This window comes from Kogia breviceps, chromosome 7 (assembly GCF_026419965.1).
Source record: "Kogia breviceps isolate mKogBre1 chromosome 7, mKogBre1 haplotype 1, whole genome shotgun sequence".
NCBI classification, from domain to species: domain Eukaryota; kingdom Metazoa; phylum Chordata; class Mammalia; order Artiodactyla; family Physeteridae; genus Kogia; species Kogia breviceps.
Window position 1 is genome coordinate 18,006,038 of NC_081316.1, and position 21,094 is coordinate 18,027,131.

The following is a 21,094-nucleotide window of genomic DNA, read 5'->3' on the forward strand; positions in this document are numbered from 1 at the left end:
CAGTGAGAAAACAAGGCGGGTGTGATCTCAAAGAAACCAAGTGAGGAGAAGGTGCCAGTAAGGAGGGTCTCCTGGTGAACAGTACTGAATGCTCCCGAGAGCGAGGTTGAGAGGAGGACAGAAGAGTTTCACTTAGATTTAGCCCCATCTGGAGGTCACTGGTGACTTGAAAAGGCAGTTTCAGTTGAGTGGTACAGATAGACACCAGATTGGAATGAGCTGAAGAGGGAATGCTTTGAGACAAAGGGCTCCTTTTCTTACTTCTAAATAACCACTACAAACCATTGAGAAGACAAGCCCAGTAGAAAAATGAACAAAGGATATAAACAGACAGTTGACAGAAAAGTGAAGTATAAATGGCTCTTAGACATGAACAGTGCTCTTAAGAGAAAAAGACATTGTTGGGCAAGGGTGTGAGGAACCAGGCATGCACACCTCCATCGGTGGTGGGAATGTGGATAGCCATGACCTCCAATGGCTGTTGTGCAGCTAATTCGAAATGAACATTATTTAATCCAGCAGTTCCACTTCTGGGAACCCTGGCATTTTTTGGTGATAGTGAAAATTGGAAACTAAATGGTCCATCAGTGGTGGCCTGGTTAAATCAACTGTAATGTAAAGAAAAGTCAGTATCAGCTAAAACTTTTTAAAAAATTTTTTGGCTGCATTGGGTCTTTGCTGCTGCGCGCGGGCTTTCTCTAGTTGTGGCGAGCGGGAGCTACTCTTCGTTGCAGTGTGTGGGCTTCTCATTACGGTGGCCTCTCTTGTTGCGGAGCACGGGCTCTAGGTGCATGGGCTTCACTAGTGGCACGCGGGCTCTAGAGCGCAGGCTCAGTAGTTGTGGCACACGGGCTTAATTACTCCGCGGCATGCGGGATCTTCCCGGACCGGGGCACAAACCCGTGTCCCCTGCATTGGCAGGCAGGTTCCCAACCATTGTGCCACCAGGGAAGCCCGGGGTGTGTAGCTTTAATTACACTGCAGCAGTTTTAATGAAGACTTTTTTTTCCCTTCGGGTCCTAGTTGCGGCACGTGGGATCTTTGTTGCCTCATGTGAGATCTTTTTAGTTGTGGCATGTGGTCAGGGATCGGCCCCCTGCATTGGGAGCACAGAGTCTTAGCCACTGGACTGCCAGGGAAGTCCCGAGACTTTTTTTTTTTTTTTGGCGGTACTCGGGCCTCTCACTGTTGTGGCCTCTCCCGTTGCGGAGCACAGGCTCCGGATGCGCAGGCTCGGCGGCCATGGCTCACGGGCCCAGCCACTCCACGGCATGTGGGATCTTCCCGGACCGGGGCACGAACCCATGTCCCCTGCATCGGCAGGTGGACTCTCAACCACTGCACCACCAAGGAAGCCTCCGGGACTTTTAATTTATATGCTGCACTAATTTATTTTTAATCATGGAGACAGTCTAATGGAACTCTCTTTATATTTTTTGGTTGAGAAAGTTGAAGCCTAGAGATGTGAACTTACCCAAAATTGTAGACCATAAACGTTTATCCTGTGCTTAGTTTTTAATGTGAGTCGGAGCAGTGCTGTCCAGTAAAATGGTATTCTTTGTCAGTGTGGCTATTTAAATTAAAAGAAAATTGAAAATTCAGTTCCTTAGTCTTACTAACCATGTTGCAGGCGCTCAGTGGCTGTGTGTGGCAGGTGGCTTACTGTATTGTACAGTGTAGGTCTAGAGCATTCCCCTTAAAACAATTTTTTTGAGAACTTCAGAAGTGTTAGTGGTGGGCACCAAGAGTTATGAGTATGATTAGAATTGCCAACTAGAAATCAGGTTTGTGTTTAAACGTAGGAGGAAAAAAAATCACTCAGAGCTTGTGGCAGTGCTGTAACCGGTTGTGACTTGGGCCCTTTCTTGGTTCATATTTCATCTATTCTTTTTTTTTTCTTTTTTTTTGTGGTACGCGGGCCTCTCACTGTTGTGGCCTCTCCCATTGCAGAGCACAGGCTCCGGACGCACAGGCTCAGCGGCCATGGCTCACAGTCCCGGCCGCTCCGCAGCATGTGGGATCTTCCCGGACCGGGGCACAAACCCGTGTCCCCTGCATTGGCAGGCGGATTCTCAACCACTGCGCCACCAGGGAAGCCCTCATCTATTCTTTAGGACAGTAACCATGAGCCTATATGAAGGGCTTTTCCTTTTCCATCTGTCAGGTATCTTGGTTTGCCAGTTGAAAATCCCATCCTTTGGTTGAATTTTCAGTGATACATTCATTCATCTTCATGCTGCTTAGCATGTTTTCCAGTCTCTGTACTTCTATTTCACATATTAATCATTTGGTTACTAAGATGCCCTACAAAAAGTTTGATGTCTTTCTTGCTTTTGTACTCAGGATTATGGAAGTTTAAGTTTTTACATCAAATTAAGCTTGATGTGTAACCGTGACTGAGCCAGCTAAGTATAGCTTTGGCAATTGGAATCATGTAGTCTTTTGTACCATTGCTCTACATCTCTGCACACTATTGTTGTAACAGGCAGCATTGAATTTCTGGGCTTTACTTTGGATGCTAATTTACTAATTTATGATTTGGCTCCATTTTAATAGCGACTTAGATTGGGTTGGCTTTCATGTACGATGGCAGTGATTTGAGTGTCCATTAGGGTGCATAGCTGGACGATGACGGAATCCAGTCAGGTGCCAAAGTTTTTACTTAGTCCTTTACGTACCTGATTTTGCTTTTAAAAGGTGGTAGTATGAATTTACTTTGAGTGTTTTATACTTAAAAAAGCAGTCTTTTTGCATTCTTGTCACAGTAATTTTTGATTAATGCTTTAGAGGCCTGTATTCTTGCCACAGCTTGTATTAAATTGATTGGTGTTTCTGAAATTAGCTGATAGTTACATATATATCTGTATTTATCTATCTATCTATATATATAAAATACATACATATATATTGAAAGATGCCTCTGAAGTCATCCAAATGATGTTACTTAGTTTCTCCCAGTTATGAGTGGTTGTGTGCTCATTTTTTTTTTTTTTTTTTGATGTTGGGGATAGGAGTTTATGAATTTATTTATTTATTTTTGCTGTTTTGGGCCTTCGTTTCTGTGCATGGGCTTTGTCTAGTTGTGGCAAGCGGGGGCCACTCTACATCGCGGTGCGCGGGCCTCTCACTATCGCGGCCTCTCTTGTTGCGGAGCACAGGCTCCAGACGCGCAGGCTCAGTAGTTGTGGCTCACGGGCCTAGTTGCTCCGTGGCATGTGGGATCCTCCCAGACCAGGGCTCGAACCCGTGTCCCCTGCATTAGCAGGCAGATTCTCGACCACTGTACCACCAGGGAAGCCCTGTGTGCTCATTTTTGATGATTTTTGTGGTCAAATTATGAGGGTTTTTTTTTTTTTTTAATTTACAGTGTGCTAGGCATTGAGGATAAAATGGTGAGCAAGACCTCATAGAGATGGAGTATCTTCCCATCTCATTATCTTGCATCTCTTTAGACTTGGGTGTTTTAGAGAGCATTTGTGAGCACACTTGCAGAGATAGGATCATTGAGATCCACATTAAAATGATACTCTGATTGATCTGGCCTACCTTAGGGCTCTCTGATGTTAATAAGAGTAGACTTGCTTGCTTTTGTGGATCCAGGCTCTAGGCTGTATCACCTGTCTGTAACTGAGAGGTTGTCTTCAGTTGTTTGTGTATGATAATGTGATACAAGGAGAAAATACTTTCTTTCATGTTATGTAATAGCTACAGCTTCCTCTTGTGAATTTGCATTTGTGAAGAGTATCATGGAATTTATGGTAAAAAGTCATACGAGAGCATAGGGAGCAGGTTATTATTCCTTTTCCCCCAAAGTGAGTTTTTTAAAAATAAATAAATAAATTGAGGGTTCATGTAAGGGTTATTTGGAGTGTCCTTTATTATTCTCAAGGATAAAATAGGAATAATACCTAAGAGGTTTGAGAAGCATGTGTATAATGCTGGCACAAAGGGTTTGTAAGGGTAGATGTTCATTCTTGCTATTCTTTTATTAGTTCTGTGACTAAGCAAGTACATATTTAGATACTCTTTAGCTGAGAATCTGTTCCTTTGCTGTTTTAGGCTAAACCAGCCCTCATTCTTGACTGATATTTTTATAATTATGTTCTTACATTCTCTTCATTGGCCTTAATCGGAGTCAGTAGTATTGGAAAGAGGAGACCCTTTTTGATAGAGTTATATTATATGGCTATTGAGGAAAATGTAGTCTCCTTTAAGGAATGATTGGCAAAAATAAATACAAAAGTAAAAGTATATTATCTTTTAAAAAAATCTTGTTTTCCTTTTTTGAGGGGGCCCCTCTGGATCCATTTCCTCTGAAAGAATAATCTAATGATATCAACTGCTATAGACTGAATGTTTGTGTCTCCCCTCTAACATTCATATGTTGAAACCTAATCCTCAGTGTGATGGTGTTGGGAAGTGAGGTCTTTGGAGGGTGATGAGGTGTGAGAGTGGAGCCCTAATGATTGGGATTGGTGATCCCAGAGAGTTCCCTCATCCTTTTCTGCCATGTGAGGACACAGAAAAGACTGTGGTCTATGAACCAGGAAGGGGGTCCTCACCAGACACTACAGATGCTGTGATCTTGGACTTCCCAGTCTATAGAAGTGTGAGAAGTAAATTTCTGTTTGTAAGTCATCCAGTAGATGGTATTCTGTTATAGCAGCCCGAATGCACTATGACGTCAACTAGTAAACTATGTATTATATTCTTTATTAGCAAATCTGTATTTTTCCTCCTTTAGCTTATATGACATTGTGCTGTTGCTCACACTGCCTTTCAATAGTCAGCTCTCTAGCCATGCCCCGTGCTCATTTTTGTCCTTTAATCATTATGTAAAACTTATGGTTTCCTAGTAATTAAATATGAGGGGAGAATTCCTCCTTTTTCAGTTTCTGTATTCTTTGGGAAGAACTTTTCATCATCCTTATGGATTCCAGCATCATCTGTGTGTTTTAACTTTTAACACAAATATTTGTTTCCAGCTTAGTTAGGTTTTTTCCAGTGGGCTCATGTCATAGTTTGTCTGGATACTGTCAGTTCAGTTCCTTCCAGGCCAGGATCAGGAACTCTTCTGTCTTCATTTCTAAAACAGTGCTTTTCTCATTTCTCCTTCACCATCAGCACCCTCTTGGGACCCACAGGCTTAAAGCAGAATTTTTTTTTTTCCATTTTACTTCTCTCTCCATTTATTATTTCACCAAGTCCTGCTTCATTCTTTCTGTAATTTAATTTACCATTGTCCATGGCCACTGGCACCATAGTTAAAGCTTTGATTACTTATTTTTATATTAGATTCATAAATTTATTGAAAGAGGAAGAAAGTTTAGAGTTAACTTAGTACAGCTCCTTTATTTTGTAGATGAAGAAATGGATACTCAGGTCAAATGACTTGCCTTAGGTCACACAACTAATGAATGAGTAGCTGATGTTATAGTTCTCTGGTCTCAACATTTAATACTCTCTCCCAGTCTAGCATTCTTCTTAAAATTTTATTTTGAAAAAAAATTTTGTCAGTTTTGCGTATCTCCAGTTAAGAGTGAGCTAGCTTTAGGAGGTTGGATAAGATGATAGCACTTTTTAGCCACCCCTCCCTCTTTCCCCCTTCCCTGAGGGCGACTGTATTACTTAGAACTCTTTTAGCCAGTTAAAAAACACATATTTACCTCCATATGTCTGAAGAGCATACTGGAAGAGTTCATAATTACATGCATGTTTGCTGATTTTTTTAGTTTTAAGCACATCTACTGATTTCCCTTTCTGAAAAGGTATGGAAGATAAGGATTAGCTTACTCTTTTTCCCTCACTGCACCCTCTTCCCCACATTCTGTCTTCCCCATCATTCCAATACAGTTTTATTGCAATTTTGGTTAAATCAATATTCATCCATTATTACTTGGGATGCTATTTATAGTGTCAAGTAGTAAATTACAAATACTTTTCCTAAAAAACTTCTGGTATTGGAAATGTTGTGTCAACTTTTTTTAATGTATCAATCACTAATTTAGCCTCACACTTTTAGCCAGTTACATGTTCAGGTATCCCATCAGCTTTATCTTTTTGAAGAAATTTTTTCCTGCTCCAGACTGGACAGCTTGTCCTCCCTGCTGGGAACACAGTTGTCTGCTGGGACCCTGGGAGTTCATTTTGCCTCTCCCCTTCATTCAGTTTCCTGTTCCTGTTCCTCTGTTGTTTTAGTGGAGCACAGTCTCTAGTAGTTTTCTGTGAGGAAGGGGTGTGGGGGGTAAGTCTTTTGAGACTTTCTGTGTACTCTTGATTGATAGTTTGGCTGCATATAGACTTCTGGGTTGGAAGTCATTTTCCTAATGTCTTAGTCTGCTAAGTATTCTCAGTGTCCTTTTAAATAATACCCCTTTTTTAAAAAATTTGATGGATACATTAACTTATCTTTCTGAGGATAATTTTTTTAATGTACTCTTTTTCTTGTATAGTCTTTGCTCCATCCTGCATTTTTCTGTTTTGTTTTGCACTCTACATTTCATGATAGAGGCTTTCCTGAGATGTTATCGGAACCCGTGGTTTTCGTTCACATTTAGAGTTGGGGTATATACACACACAACACATAGAGTTGACTCATATGAAATTGCTATTCTTTCTCAGCTTTGTTCACTATCTGTGAACATACTTAGTTCTCAGATCTTCATTTCTAAATCACACCCTCCACTAAAAGGAACCAGGGCTTCTTGGAGAAATGGGTGATTTTAGAGATGGGGCTGAGAATGTACAAGATTAATCTAGAACATGTTGTTATGCAAGGAAATAAGGAAGTACTCAAAAAACATGGAAAGCACACAGTCCTCTGCTTGAAGGGGTTCCCACTGGCCAAATCTGGGATAACTTGAGCATCAGAATGAATGGTGATATTAATAAATAAAATAAGAATCCGTGAGTCCATACTGCTAATGAATTAAAGCATGAATGGAAAAAGGGAACATACCTTACTGGAATTATAATGTCAACTGATAATGTAAAAGGAACAGTAGATTTACAAAGTAAACATCATTTTATAACTGTCAGTAACAATTAAGACAAAAATTGCCAGTGGATGCTAAAACTATTGGGTGAATGTTTTAAGAACATAATCTCAAAATATCTTCCTACAGATTATTTTCTAGTTAATTACTAAGGGGAAACTGGTTATTTTACAGTGGAGAAATGAGGCAAATATTATCTTAACCAAGTGATCAAAATCCCACTAATGGGACACACAGACATTATCTTACTACTTATGTGATACTCTAGGATAGGAAAAACAAACCTCACTTAACACTTGTACCACTTGTGTGGTAGTACTGCCAGATATTTATACTCTATATTCTTCAAAGATGCCAATGAAAGAGAATTGCTGAAGAACTGTTTCAGATGGAGACATGACATTAGGTGTGATCCATGATCTGGACTGAGGTGAAGGGGGATTGCCGTAAGGGAGGTTGTAGAGCAGTGGGTGGAATTGGAATGGGAACTATAGAGTCTATATGGGACAGTTAATGTGTTGCATTCCTGACTTTGACTGTGGTTGTGGAAGAGAATACCCTTCTTCTTAGGAAATACACAGCGAGCTATTTAAAGGTAAAGGACGTGATGGCTGCAGAAGATGGGTGGAAGAGCAAAAGTGACACAGTGATTAGTTGTGAATCTAGGAGAAGGCTCTGTGGGAGCTTCTTGTACTGCCCTTGCAGCTGTTCTGCAAGTTTACAATGAAGACTTTTAAAGAAAAGATTGGAGTGAGGGTGGTTGATTGGAGCCCCCATTCACGGGTGGGGTCTCAGTGGCTGTGAACCTTTCAGCAGTGTGATGAGTTGAGCTCCTTTGGTTGGGAAGTCCCCAGTGTCAGGATTCTCAGGTGTTTGTTTCTTGAGGTCAGTGATTAGAAGACACTTTCAGTTTTCATCCTGGCTGGGAATGTCAGAGCCCAATAGGAGAATCTGGCTGGGGGTGGGGTGGGCAGTTGAGTGGGCCTGTCTCTGCATTCTTTCTGCAGTTCACACAGTCCCTCTGTTTTCACTGGCAGGCCCACCCTCAGCTGTGCCGGAGTCACCATCCGTTTTGGCTTCCTCCTGTCATCTGATGGGGTTGGGAAGGACAGAAAAAGGCAAGGAGATTTGAGAATCTAAGTGTTCATTAAATAACTTTTTCAACCAATATTCCTTTTGCTCCCTAATTTTGTTGGTTCTTGGGATTATGCCTTTAAAAAGCAAGACAAAACAACCCAAACAGTTCTTTTACTGTACTTTTAGAGGCATTTCAATGTGTGTTCCATATACATTCTTTACCCAGGAGTCCCAATATTGCATTTGTATACCATTTCATTCTGTTCTCTATCTTTTGATCTTGTTTCCCACATTTTCACACTTTAGAAAAAAACAGATTTCTTACCATCAATAGTATAGACCCAGTCTTTCCTGTAATTAATCTAAGGGAAAAGACTGAACAATTAAACAAAGACCTTTTTCCAGAAAAGTGGGTTATGTCTCAGCATACTTGTTACAACTTAATAAGCACCTGGATTTGTGATGCTCTGAGCGGGTTGACAGCTGTCTTATCTTTTGGCTTCCCTGGATGGGGGTGTGCAGCACAGTGAGGCAGGCAGGTTGGTACAACTCTGCTGGGAGCCTGTGATTGACTGACTGGCTTGGAAGTGGGTAATTTTTTTTTTGTGTGGCTGCATTGGGTCCTCGTTGCTGCATGCGGGCTTTCTCTAGTTGCGGCGAGTGGGGGCTGCTCTTTGCTGCAGTGCGTGGGCTTCTCATTGCGGTGGCTTCTCTTGTTGCGGAGGGCGGGTTCTAGGCATGCGGGCGTCAGTAGTTGCAGCCCACGGGCTCAGTAGTTGTGTCTCGCAGGCTCAGTAGTTGTGCACGAGCTTCCTTGCTCTGCAGCATGTGGGATCTTCCTGGACCAGGGCTCAAACCCATGTCGCCTGCTTTAGTAGGTGGATTCTTAACCACTGCACCACTAGGGAAGTCCAGAAGTGGGTGATCTTGGCTGATGGGAGAAAAGATTGTAGATCAGTTGGGGGTCCTACAGCTACTCAGATTAAATGTCAAATGGGTGTGCATGTGTGCAGGTGTGTGCATTTTGTGGAGTATATAACTTCATTGGATTTTTAAAGGGATCTGGAACCCCTAACGTTGTGATGGGACTAGAATTACCTATGACATTTAGAAATGTACTCTTTACACTAACATGCTAAGTTGGTCATGTCTAAAGACTGGGGTGGCACACGATCTGTTATGATTGAAAGCAAAGATTTAGGTGATCAATTAAACACTTTTTAAAGTTTTTGTTTAGAAAACATTTCACTGGTAAAATGTTTTTTAGAATCAGATATTTTCTTCATTTTAAAGTAGGTTTCTTACAGTTTTTGTTGATTGCTTTTGTTTCTTTTAGCAAGTGGTTAGCATTGTTTCTATTTATTATCTTATTTGAGGGAAAATATTGAGTTGATCACAATGTAGTGTGAATTTTGTGGAACAAAGGCATTAAATAAATGGCATTTATTTTGAGATGCCTTGTAGACTGCATCCTTATAGGATTTCTGATTGGTATATTGTCCATAGTTTGTGTCTTTTCCTGCAGTATTTAGTTATAAATGAAGTGCCTTGGAAGACAGTTCAAATTTATAGTCCTTTCATGTGAAGCATCTGGTTAATTCACATTAGAGACAGGGTTCAGCTACAGCTAGTACTTAAGTGAACTTAATGTTCTGCTCATGGTTCCTAGTAAGTTACAGTTGTTTAAAGGTATTACACGGGGCTACTTGGGGACATTTAGAGGGAGATACTTTTTTTTTTTTTTTTTTTTTTTTAACATCTTTATTGGAGTATAATTGTTTTACAATAGTGTGTTAGTTTTCCCTCTACAACAAACTAAATCAGTTATACATACACACATGCTCCCACATCTCCTCCCTCTTGCATCACCCTCTCTCCCATCCTGAGGGAGATACTTTTAAAATTTGTTTTGATGTTTTAAAATATGGTGCCTTTGTAGTTAACCCTGTGTTGAGTAAGAACATCATTGATGTTTTCATAAGACAGATAAGCATATGTATTTTTTCTTATTTGCTCACTGATAGTGCTCTTACTGTACATCTATTTCTGGGTTATTGTTTAGTGTAGGATAAAAGCTTAGGTAGAGGGATGACAGTGCCTTTTTTCCTCTTGTTACATAGAAAAAATTTCAATTAGCTAGTACTTTTCAGTCCTCTGAGGTATAGTTCTTATGATTTAAAGGAAAAATTTAGGTGATATAGTGAATGAAGACCTTGAACCAGTATCTTTAATGGCAGCTCTCATCCGAACAAAAGAGAACACGTTGTCATTTTTGCTCTTTTTTTCTTTATAGGGGAACTTCTGTTTCGTATCCACCATCCCACTTTACTCTGCAAGTCTGCTAATGCAGTAAATTGGAGGACAGCCGCTGCCAGGATAACCTGTAATGGGCAAAAGGAGCCACAGAAAAGGAAACATTTCTTTTAATTTTTAAACTTGGTTTGAAAGGTAAGGTCACTAAAATTATGAGGAGTTTCCTTCCATGAGTTACATCAAGGAAAGCTGTTTTCTGTCTTGAGACCCTGGAGTCTAGGTGGACCTGGTCTGGGCCATCACTTTGAGCCGGGTACCTCCTGGCTCCGTGGTGCTATGGTATTTTTAGGAAGTTAAATAACAGGCTCTGTAGTTTGCTCTGGTATGTCGTAGAATCTGCAGCACCCACGGGATTCCCAGTTTCCACGGGATGGGGGTTGGGGTGGGATTGAGCTGGGCCCTAAGGACCAGACAGGCCTAGCAAGCTGAAGTAGCATGCCAGAGAAAGACTGCTAGTAGAGACCCAGCTACTGCTGAGAGAGAGAGAGAGAGAGAGAGAGAGAGAACATCGAGAACATCTGGCTTCTAGCCAGCCACCTGACTCTTCTGAGTCTTAATTGCTATCATTTTGCAACTCTTTACTGAATTTTTTTGTGAAAGACCAGAGGTTTACTTTGCATATTTGGCTTTTGGGTCAGTTGGCACTTAATAGAAAGTGGCCCAGTAGGACCTTTTTGGGAATATGCACATACTTAATCCAACTGCATTTGTTCCATAGTAACTGGAGGAGCAGGTGGGCATAAACCATTTAATCATCTACCTTTCAGGCTTCACTGTCTCAGGAGATACTATAGTTGTTCTGTTGTAACAGGTCTCTGTATCTAATCCCCAGGCCAGAATCTTTCCTAGGCAGTAAGCCATTTTGCCTGTGCTCTCCCCCACCTCCAGCCCCTTGTGAATTACTCTTCCTCAACATCCCCTTCTGCTTACACAGTGAAGCACCACCTCTTGTAGAAAGGTTCTGATTTGTCCAGTTTTTATCTTCATATTATTCTGTATAAATCCTGATGGGGAGAATTCCCTTTAAGTAGTCATTCACTCTGGGCACCTTGTCTCATATGGTTTTGTTTGTTTGTTTTTGCTCATGTGGCCCAGCCTTTCTTTTTCCTCTGCCTTGGGATAGGTTCTAACCCGTAGGTATGAACTCTTCAGTTTCTTACCTGCCTGACTGAGTGGAGAATTCAGTTGAGGGTTCAGATATAAGAAGTCCAGTAGTATGCAGTGATAAGCTATGATCTGACTGTCAGATTCATTTATAGTAAAAACGATTATCCATTTTTCTATGGTGATGCTGGATTTCAAGAACTAATTTTTAGAACTCTTTGTAGCATTACACATATTAGCTTTTTTTCAGTTGATGCATAATTGACACGTTTGTGTCAGGAGCACACAGTATAATGCTGTGGTATTTCTATACTTTGAGAAGTGATTTGACCACAATAGGTCTAGTTATTAGTTATCATCCTTACACATAGTTACAAATTTTTTTCCTTGTAATGAAAACTTTTAAGATTTCTTTTCTTAGCAACTTTCAAATATACAATACAGTATTATTAACTATAGTCACCATGCTGTACATTCTATCCCATGACTTATTTATTTTGTAACTATAACTTTGTGTCCCCTTCATCCGTTTTGCCCACCCCCATCATACGGTTTTATTATTCTGTGTATTTGATTTTATGCCTTCCAGGGTTCAGCTCTCTTTCCACCTTTTTTGTAAAACCTTTCTATGTTGGTCCAGTCAGTCCCTTTGTGGTCATTCCTTTGTGAACTCTTAGAGTATATCATTAAATTATTTTAGGATTACTGTTTATCCTTAAGTAGATTTAAGCATTCCTGAGCAAGGAGTTTTCATTTCTACTTTATGTCTTTAGTACATTTTACGTAATAGGTATCATTAATTGTTTGGTGGTAGGAGCTAAAGTTTCAGAGGCATTTCTCAGGATAGCAGTTTTAAAACTCTCTCTCCCTTTATTTCTCATGTGCTCTTTCTCTTGTTTTTGTTTTTCTTTGCTGATAGAGACTCTTAGCTTTGGTAGCTTATAAAACAGTTCCTTACCTTTAACTATATTCTTTTTTCTTCTTGTACTCCCCTCTGCTCATTACCATGCTGTTCCACACTAGGGTGGGTGAACTCTTCTCTTAAGAAGTTACCCCAAAGGTTCCCAGAGTCCTGTAATCAATGCCCGGTAGTTGAGAAGGATTCCCAAAGAGGTGCAGTACTGCAGGTATAAGGTCCTTTAGACCAGGGATCATCAAGCTCAACTTTTGTTGCAAAGGCCCAGGAAGTAAACATTTAGGTTTTGTAGACCAAGAGGCAAAAAAGAGGATATTATGAAGGTACTTACATGACAAAAGAGAAACAAATTTTCCCAGATTTTATTGATGAAATTCAAAATTTAAGAATACTTGCGTTCAGCTTTCTATGATACAGATCTGCTAATGAGAAGAATGAAATTCTTTTTCTAGGGGGATAACGTTTCATTTAAATGGCATTTGAAGGTAGAGTTCCCCTCTCATCAAAATCTATTTGCAAATGTTCATCTAATCTATTAATGCTGATCCGTAGTGAGATTTTACATATTTCATCTTTTTAAAAAAATTAGTTTATTTATTTTTGGCTGCGTTTGGGTATTCTTTGATGTGCGCGGGCTTTCTCTAGTTGCGGCGAGCGGGGGCTACTCTTTGTTGCAGTGCGCAGGCTTCTTATTGCAGTGGCTTCTCTTGTTGTGGAGCACAGGTTCTAGGCACGTGGGCTTCAGTAGTTGTGGCTCGTGGGCTCTAGAGCGCAGGCTCAGTAGCTGTGGGGCACGGGCTTAGTTGCTCCACGGCATGTGGGATATTCCCAGACCAGGGCGCAAACCCATGTCCCCTGCATTGGCAGGCGGATTCTTAACCACTGCGCCACCAGGGAAGCCCTGGCTTCTTTAACTTATTAACAAGAGACCTTAGAAACCAGCTTTGATTGAAGCTTTGTTTTCATTTTTTTAGTTTTGTGAAGAAATTCTCCTGTAATAAGATACTCCATTTAACATTTTCTGAGTTTTCTGACTGTTCCTTTCTTGTGAGTTGGGAATACTGTGATGACTGCTTAGTCTGGTAATGTCGACATATAGTGTATTGTTTTAGCACAGGGATGGTATGATTGCATAATAAACAGTGCTTTGCCATCTAATTTCATAACAAAATAGTTCACATCCCATTGTACCTTAAAAACACAACATTTGAAGTCCAGATTTTCTTTTCTTGTTTTGACATGTTGGGTGTGCACTTATAATAATAAAATGTTGCAGTACAGCATATGGCACTCTGAGCACTGTTGAGTTATACCCGTGTCACTGCGATTTGGAGAGCGCCCAGCTGCAGTGCAAAGTGATAGCACCATATGTGGTCTCTTGTCACAACTGCTCAACTCTGCCCTGGTAGTGTAAAAGCAGCCAGAGGCAGAATGTAAAGGATGGACTGTGTTCTGTTAAAACTTTATGGTCACTGAAATTTGAATTTCATAGAATTTGTACAAGTCACGAAATATCGTCCTGTTGATACTTCCCCACCCCCACCCCCAAACAGTTAAAAAGGTAAAAACCATTCTTCTCTCAGGGCCTGTATTTATAAAAAAGGTGGCAGACCAGATTTGGCAATACCCCCAAGTGTCCTAGGTCTCTGGAGTTGCTTCACACACTCATGGCAGAAAAAATGGGGTGGGAAAGGACCTAAACTGAAAAGGTACCATTGTGGTTTTTGCTGTTGGTTGGATTTTTCTATTTCTTTGTTTTTTGTACGTGGGAATCTTGAGTGCATGTAGTCACCTCATAGTCTTTCTGTTAGTCTTTTATAATAGCCTGATTTTAGATTGTGCTTATATTTATAGAGCCTGTCCTAAATGCCAGGGATTGTGCTGCTTTATATTTTCTTTCTTTTCATAATTTTTTATTTTATCATACATAGGTACATAGCTTACATAGGTACATAGTTTAAAAAGTCAAATGGTGTCACAAGATTTATAACAAAAAATAACAATCATTTCTTTCATCTTTCCCTTCCTATCCCCTCCTCATCCCCAGCCCCTAGTGAGTAAGTGAGTTACTTACTCACTAGGAGCTGCTACCTCCATCTCTTAGCTGTTTCCTCATCTTTACTTCCTTGTGCATTTCTAAATTATATACCTGTAGGTAGCAGTTTCTAATCTATCTTACTTCTAACTATGAAGATTAAGGTTTAGCTCTTATACGCATAGCTCTTTGCCTCTCACATCTCCCAACATAGTTAAAGCACAACTTTGGTTAAGATCAGTAATAAAAGTATGTATATTGTGGTTAATTAATCCCTAAATCTCTGACTTAATTTGCAGAATCCTTCTCAGCACGGTAACATACATCTGGCAATACACTTCCTTGAACATATCCTTTCCAGAGCCCTCCGCCTCATGGTGTACTCCAAACTGGTTCCTTTTGACTTTGTCTTTAGCTGCGGGTGTCCCCCCTTCTGGGAGTCATCTTTGCTTCTCTGTGTGTTGGATCCCTGGTCTCATGGATTCCGTGTCTTCCCCTCATGGCTTACTGCCATGCTGTAGTGAAGCCCATTCTCCATCCAGTAGCTTCCTTAAGAAACTGTGAATAAATCTTTCAGACCTTCCAGGTCTAAAGATGTTCTTTTCTAGAATTGCTGTTGAGGAAGCTGATGTAATTCTGATTTCCAGTCCTTTTATAAGTTTTTCCTCACTAGAAGAGTTTAGATACTTTTTTTTTTTTTTTTTATCTCCGACACCACGGACTTTCACACTGTGTCTTAAAGGATCTTTTACCACTCAACATGGTGCCACATGTAGGTCTTAAGGGGAGTGTCACTTCTTTATGCTCTGAGAAAAAACATTTTTTGACAAGGGAGGTTAGTGGTGAATTATAATATGTTCTAAAACTTTTGTTACTTGGATGTTGGACTGTCTGAATTGTTTCTCCATTATCTGTATTTCATAAATTTGTTGGCATTCTCCTTGGCTGTTGTTTCCTTTTCTTTGTCCTTTATTGTTGTTTTTCTAGAGCTTCCAGAAGGGTAGAGAATTGTGTGGGTTTCAACCCACTAAGCATCTGGAAGGTTGCAGAATCCTTTGCTATTTTCTTGTTGAGACTCCATGTCAGCCCAAATGTAGCCATGCCTTTTATATCACATAGACTTAGAGAAGAAATTCATAAAACAATGTGGTGATCATTTAGTGTAGTCTTTCTGTCCAGAACGGGAAGTTGTCTGTCATTGCCCTCATAGAGAATCATCCAGGCTTCCAGAGCAACCTTCAGCCTTGGGGTCTTGAAGGTGTTGGTGCTCCTAACCTTTAGCAAGTTCCTGCATCTTCTGCTCGCAGATAGGACAGATAATCTGTCCTTTTCACTCACTGGCTCTCATTTTTCCCCTTGGGCACTGTCCGTGATAGTGTAGAGGAGCTTTGAGATATTCAAAGCTAGTTATTTTTTCCCTCCACGTGGCAAGTCCCTTCTGCCACCCTGGTCCTCTTTGGTTGCCCTGTGGTTGGCGGTCTCTTCATCTGCCCCAGAACAGGATGTGATCCTGCTTGGCATGAGCTGGTCTGCCTAGGGAAGGCTTCAGTAGAGTTAGTATCTCCCGTGGTCCTAGACGCGGTTGATCTATGACACATCCTGAGGGTTACTTGCTTATTAGTCACAGCATAATACAACTTTATGTCAAGCTTATAATTAACTAAAATTTTTGGACTTGTTTCTTTCTTTAACAGTTTTCTTAGTCCTAGCAACCTCTGCCCCCCACCCCATGTCATGTTTTTCAGTTTTTATTTTAAAAGGGCTTTACATCTAACCATGTTAAGTAAATTTCTCTTCGTTTCATCATGTCAGACAGTTTTTGAATGCTGATTCACTCGTGTTTTCCGTGCACTTGGACAAACCTGTGGCATTCTGGTCAGTCAGCTCTGATAGCGCCACTGGCCACAAGAGCTGAGCTCCTCCAGTGTCACCACCCACGCTCTTTGGGCTGAACTCCCAGCCAGCTTGTCTGTCAAGTGATTCTTTTGTCTGCCCGTGAAGACATGGGGTTCCCGTCCATGAGTGTATCCCAAGAGCCATTAGATGGCAGGTTAGCCTGCTGCTATTTCCCTTCCGCAGGCTGGCCTGGGGCTGGCTTGTGCTCTCGATGACTGCTGGTGGGTCCGGTTGCTCACCGGGTGTCCACGCCGGTCCTGTGGCCGTGGGCGTGATGGGAAGAGCACAGACCTGGGAGCGTGAGGGGCCTGGGCTTGAGTCCCAGCTCTAGCCAGCTTATTCACTAGTTGTGGTCTTTGGTAGATCATCTCACCTCTTAGAATCTTAGTTTTTCCATATGCAAATGAGAGCGAAACCTTTAAGAGTTGTTGTGAGGTACAGATAATGTATCTAAAAGCATCAAGCCCAGAGTCTGGCATATGGTAGGCACTTAATAATTGTGAGCTGCTATTAGTTATTTTTCCTCCTTTAATAGAAGGTTGCCGTATCAGACCATTTACTGTTATTGTGGGATAGCTAGAAGAGATTAAGAAGCTATAAAGACCGTAAGCAGTGTTCACGTCTCAAGTTCTACACTGAGCTTGTATTCCTGAGCAGAGTCTCAGCAGTCCAGGAGTCTGCTTTGCTGGTAAAATATTCATTACGGAAAGCACTTGCTGGAGGTTAACAGGTTATTACTGCTAGTCTAGGGACTGTTGAGATAGCCCTAAATGTTTTATGATTATGCACATTATTTATGTCTGTATGTATGTATGGCTGCCGTGGGTCTTTGTTACTGCACGTGGGCTTTCTCTGGTTGCAGCGAGCAGGGGTTACTCTTGGTTGCGGTGCATGGGCTTCTCATTGTTGTGGCTTCTCGTTGTGGAGCACAGGCTCTAGGCGTGCAGGCTCAGTAGCTGTGGCTCTCGGGCTCTAGAGCGCAGGCTCAGTAGTTGTGGCGCACAGGCTTAGTTGCTCAGCGGCATGTGGGATCTTCCTGGACCAGGGCTCGAACCTGTGTCCCCTGTATTGGCAGGAGGATTCTTAACCACTGCACCACCAGGGAAGTCCTGATTATACACATTCTGATTAAAGTAATAAAAGTGTACACACACACACACACACACACACACACAAGACACCTAGATCCAGCTAGGTTTTCCTTGCCTATATTGCTTTGATCTCTAACAAGGCTTCTGGCAAAAACCTGATTACCATTGTGTCATCCTCATTACTTGTCTTTTTTCTTTCCAATCCCTTAGTCTCAACTTTAAAAAAAAAAACTTGTTCTTAGTATAAATAAGTCATGCTTTGCATATACTCGTATTGAAGTTTTTGAAGTTGTGGAAATTATGCACAGAAATTCATGTCTACTTGAGTTTTCATAACGAGAACTTGTAGAGGGACACATCACTGTACTTTAGTGTGGACTCCATGACAAAAGTGAGGCTGGACTTTCTTGATTGGCAGTTGGCTGTTTAAATATAAAAGTGAAGTAGGCGATTAAGATCACACCTCTTGGGCTTCCCTGGTGGCGCAGTGGTTGAGAGTCCGCCTGCCGATGCAGGAGACACGGGTTCGTGCCCTGGTCCGGGAAGATCCCACATGCCGCGGAGCACCTAAGCCCGTGAGCCATGGCCGCTAGGCCTGCGCGTCCGGAGCCTGTGCTCTGCAACGGGAGAGGCCACAACAGTGAGAGGCCCGCATACCGCAAAAAAAAAAAAAAAAAAAAAAAAAAAAAAAAAAAAGATCACACCTCTTGCCTGTCCACAGCATCTTAGAGGTGTATTTGGAGTTAGCCCCAGGGTGTGGGTAGGCATTTGTTTTCTGAGGATCGTGTATTTCATTTCCCATGTAGCTCAGAATTCCAAGGGCAATCCATAAATTTGTATCATCTGATAACCTAAGTACAGCTAGGAATGAAGAAAACATGAAAATTAGGTTTTGAGGAATTATGGGTGAAACTGGAGGGGGGATAATAATTTAATGTGAAATATCTTAGGGAATAACTTGGTTTTCAAAGTAGAGGTTGTTGTAGGGCCTCACCATCCTCTGTGAGTTCTTAAAACAGTCTCTGGGTCACACCACTCTTTATCTAGGCTCACCCCTGTCCAGTCCATCTTTCACGTTGACAGCATTTAGACTCTAGATCTCATCTTGTTGCTCACTTGCCTTGTCTCACCTGACTTCAGTGTCTCACCTCAGTGGTCTTGTCTTCAGCACTCCCTTCCCTGTCCCACATTTTAGTCATATTCAAACACATGGCCGTTCTGGGAACAGGTGAGACCTCTTCCCCTCTCCGCCTTTGTGGGAGTACAGCGTCTGTTGAAAATGTACTTGCCACAGCCTAAATTTCATCTCCTGTGTCATTTTCCTCTACTTCTCTTGAGTCATTTGTTTCTATATACTGTGTTAATCTTTGCTATAGCTATTTTAATGTGCATTTATCTCAGCTAGAACGGACTGGCTCCCTCCCTCGCTTCTGCAGCAAGCCTGCCCGGCTCTGCTGTGCATTCGTGCATGGCTCTTTAAGATCTGGCTTTGCGTTGCCTAACCTTTCCCAGTGCCTTCCGAAAGACTCTTTCTTCTTGTCATCAGGACCTTCTCCCTGCTGTGACTTTCTTGAAGCTCTAGGGTCTATCCTCCATGCTTGTAGGATCACCTCCTGAGCCCTACCTGTCTTTTGAGGCCCAGATTAGGCCTCATTTATAGCAGAGTCTTTTCTGTCCAGGCTCCCCTCCCTTGAGCTCCCTTTCTACAGAACAAGCTTGGAGTGTATGCCATTTATTTTCTGTATTTTCTCTGTTCTCAGTTTTGTTGTATTCTTCAAGGAAGTAGGCACCATTATCATAGTACTCCTGCATTCCCCAATACAGTGCATATTAGTGCTTTAAAAATACCTGTTGATTAATATAGTGCATATTAAATGGATTTTACTCCTTTATTTACTCTCTGAAAAGCTGAAATATCAAAGAAAGTTACAAATTAAAACTGGGAAAAGCATCTACAACATCTGGATGGTAGAAACTTGATTGCTTTTGATACATTCTTTGGAGGAAGCAGTTTCAGAGCTAATACAATGAAACTGGCCCTGAGTTTGTATTGCCCTTTCCTCTAAAGAAATTCGTTATCTCTAACTGGCACCCTGATACTTGATTTGATTAGTCTAGTGTTTGGGTGGGGTTGAGGGGACAACTGTATGAGTTGGATACCTTTGCTAAGAATGGAGAGGCAGCTACTGGGTAGACTTCCCAGTCCTTTGTGATCTTTTTCCTTAGTACTTAAAGAGAACTGCCGTCAAAGCCCAACTGTTACTCCCTCCCTATGTTGCATGTTTCTGCCTCTTCGTGTGAAAATTATAGCTTTTGCTAGGCCTTGAGCGTTGCTGTTGGGGGGAGTTTATCATTAACTTGTAACACAGAGCTGACCTCCCTTCTGAGTGACTCTGCACTCTGCTATTTATAGATACTTTCCTCTCTGTCCCTTCCTGGTGGTGTGTTGCTCTCAGTGTACAGAGTGGCAGCCACCAACCCTTCTTCAGCCTAGCCGTCCCCCCATTTGGGTCTTGTTATACGTGGCCCAACTCAGTTCTCTGCACACCTGAATCCAAGCCCAGGGGTCCTGCGACTCCAGGTGTCTGGACACTGGCAGAAGCAGGAGAGCCAGTAAGAACAGCCTTTCAGCAGCTCAGTTTGTTCACTACACCCTGTTCCCAGGCTGCTGGTAAACTCGGCCAAAGGTTTGGGGTGGATGTGCCTGCCTGTTGCGGAGTAATAATCACGTTGTTTTGAACCTGAATGGAGGCAGTGAAGACTCAGTTTTCTCCGGGACCAGTGGGGAGTCTATATTTTTATATTAATCAAACATCATTGTTTCCCAACATGTTTGAGAGACCTGGGCATTTTATTTTTCATTATAATATTTTTGAATTAACTTAGAAAATGAAATAAATTCCCACAGACACGTACCTATTTTAAAATTTGGCCAGGTGTATCTGTACCAGTAATGAGCCACTTGTAGCCCTCCTGATTCAAGCTAGCATTCTCCATTATCACAAGGTAAAGAATCTGAAATTTTACCTTTTATCCCTGCAAATATTCCTAGAAATTAGAGGCTAAAAAACAGTTCTAGTTTTCTTGTGACCTACTTGTTTGCGTTAAGAATGTCCAAGTTGTTTCTTTTATATGTATGTGTATATGTGTGTGTGTGTGTGTGTGTGTGTATGAGAATAAACATGATTTCCCAGGTATGTTTATATTTTAAAAGAAAGGAAAACCGTGGCCCAAAGCCTCTCCCCACCCATCCCACATTGGCCCTTGTGTGGAAAAGATGGGTAATTATTGACTTCAGCTGTGGAAGGAGATGGGGAAGATATTTTAGTACCAGGAGAGAAACTTTGAATCATAATTGTAGCAGTCATACAGTTTTAGCTGTCTTGTCCCGTATGGCCACATGTGACTCTTGAGCACCGGAAATGTGGCTGGTCCAAATTGCGATGTGCTATGAAGTTTCAAAACACCCATGTTTTGAAGACTTAGTACCAAAAGAATTACATGTTGAAATAATAATGTTTAGCTATATGAGGTTAAATAAATACATTTAAAATTAATTTTACCAGTTTCTTTTTTACTTTTTGGTGTGGCTGGTAGAAAATTTAAACTTACATGTGTCTCACATTGTGGCTTGAGTGATGTTTCTGTTAGCACCAGCTCGGGTGAC

General features: G+C 41.4%; 1 protein-coding gene across 49 annotated transcripts in view; it reads left to right on the forward strand.

The window, feature by feature from the left end:
* PPP6R3 (protein phosphatase 6 regulatory subunit 3) overlaps window positions 1-21,094 on the forward strand; it is a 126,535-nt gene that overhangs the window by 28,981 nt on the left and 76,460 nt on the right. For 44 of the 49 annotated variants that reach the window (XM_067037768.1, XM_059069313.2, XM_067037767.1 and 41 more), the window contains one exon: window positions 10,366-10,520. The gene's annotated coding sequence lies outside the window, so the exon portion shown is untranslated. Of the gene's footprint in view, window positions 1-8,032; window positions 8,114-10,365; window positions 10,521-21,094 lie in introns of all 49 variants that reach the window. The other 5 variants (XM_067037751.1, XM_067037752.1, XM_067037750.1 and 2 more) reach the window with 1 other exon arrangement.